The sequence below is a fragment of the Limulus polyphemus genome, unplaced genomic scaffold (genome assembly GCF_000517525.1).
Source record: "Limulus polyphemus unplaced genomic scaffold, Limulus_polyphemus-2.1.2 Scaffold3638, whole genome shotgun sequence".
NCBI lineage: Eukaryota > Metazoa > Arthropoda > Merostomata > Xiphosura > Limulidae > Limulus > Limulus polyphemus.
Genome location: NW_013669248.1, coordinates 1 through 2491, shown reverse-complemented (window position 1 = coordinate 2491; position 2491 = coordinate 1).

Genomic DNA, 2491 nt, shown 5'->3' with positions numbered 1-2491 from the left:
TATTACAAACGTATGTCACCACCATGACCTTCTTACAAAGTTACTACATTAATTACTGGTTTGTGTGTATTACAAACATATGTCACCACACAGCCTTCTTACAAAGCTACTACATTAATTACGGGTTTGGCTATATTACAAACTTATGTCACCACCATGACTTTCTTACAAAGCTACTACATTAATTACTGGTTTGTCTGTATTACAAACCTATGTCATTACCATGATCTTTTTACAAAGCTACTTCATTAATTACTGGTTTGTGTGTATTACAAACATATGTCACCACACAACCTTCTTACAAAGCTACTACATTAATTACTGGTTTGTCTATATTACAAACGTATGTCACCACCATGACCTTCTTACAAAGCTACTTCATTAATTACTGGTTTGTGTGTATTACAAACATATGTCACCACACAACCTTCTTACAAAGCTACTACATTAATTACTGGTTTGTCTATATTACAAACGTATGTCACCACACAACCTTCTTACAAAGCTACTACATTAATTACTGGTTTGTGTGTATTACAAACTTATGTCACCACACAACCTTCTTACAAAGCTACTACATTAATTACTGGTTTGTGTGTATTACAAACATATGTCACCACACAACCTTCTTACAAAGCTACTACATTAATTACGGGTTTGTCTATATTACAAACTTATGTCACCACCATGACTTTCTTACAAAGCTACTACATTAATTACTGGTTTGTCTGTATTACAAACCTATGTCACCACCATGATCTTCTTACAAAGCTACTACATTAATTACTGGTTTGTCTGTCTATATTACAAATGTATGAAATTCTTACAAAATTACTAAGTTAAAATGTTTTTATTTCCTTAGTGTTTTTGTTTCATGTGTGTGTGTTACTAGTAACCCTGTTACCAATAAGTCAAGGACCAACAAGAAATGTTTTTTATATATATTTTAGAATAATATGTCTGAAAATCAGACAGAGTTCGCATGGATCCCACATTGGTAGTTCTAGTGTTATCAGAAAATGTTGGTGATTTGAATATGATACATATTGTATAACACATTTTGAGTTTTATTGTTGGAAAACCCAATGTGAGTTTCCCCAGAATCAACCAGTGGTTCACAAGTATTAGGACTTTCAGTAAACTAGAAATGGGTGTTTCTTTCCTTGGATTTAAGAAATGTTTGTAGAGTCTGAAATTGGAGCTGATACAGTTTGTGACATTTGTAAAATAAATTAACATGGAAGATAGAAATGTATAAAGTATAATTGAATTTTATTTTTGATCATCCAATCTTCTACTGTACATGTGTACATCACTACACATACATATGTAAAATCAACCAATCGGAAGACAACCTTTCATTGGTACACTAGAAAACACAGTATTCAAAATTAGGTTGTTTTCTGTATTGTTGATTCAGTGCAGGAAATTCTACCATTGGTTACTGTTTATAATACAGCATTTTCAACAACTTTTTTGTTGTTGTTATCGTCTGGAAAACAACCCAGCCAGGGGTTTTACAAAAATATTATATACAGTGTATATAGACACATGTTACCAAGCAATATTAACTGTTGTGGGATAATTTTAAAACAAGGTGAAAACATTGCTAAGTATATACTTTAGGTCATTATAAAACATGATGAAAACATTGCTAAATATACACTTTAGGTCATTATAAAACATGATGAAAACATTGCTAAATATACACTTTAGGAAGATAAATATATATATACATTAGTGATAACCACTGGTGTGTTTACTGTATCCAAGCACTGTAAAGATGGGGACTTTAACCCCATAACCACCTCCACCGTAGCCACCTCCATGACCTCCACCGTAACCACCACCATGACCTCCTCCATAGCCACCTCCATGACCTCCACCGTAACCACCTCCATGACCTCCACCGTAGCCACCTCCATGACCTCCACCGTAGCCACCCCATGACCTCCACCGTAACCACCTCCAAAAGTACCATGTGTCTTCACAGAAGCATGAGTAGGATAGTGACAGAGAATTCCATAGAGCCCACCATATCCTCCTCCACCGTAACCACCACCTCCATGACCTCCACCATATCCTCCTCCACCGTATCCTCCTCCCCCATAGCCCCCACCAAACACTAGGCAAACCGTTGCTAACAAGAGTAGGACTTGGATGTTTCGCTGTAATAATAACATACAGAGTTTCAGGTGGATGTTTATTTATCAAACATCAATCAAGTAATGTAGTTATGGGTTCTTTAACTCTTACATACGATTGTAATAACATAAACATGCTGAAACTTGTCAGTACATACACGGGCTGAAACTTGTCAGTACATACACGGGCTGAAACCTGTCAGTACATACACGGGCTGAAATCTATTAGTACATACACGGGCTGAAACCTATCAGTACATACACGGGCTGAAACCTGTCAGTACATACACGGGCTGAAACCTGTCAGTACATACATGGGCTGAAGTCTATTAGTACATACACGGGCT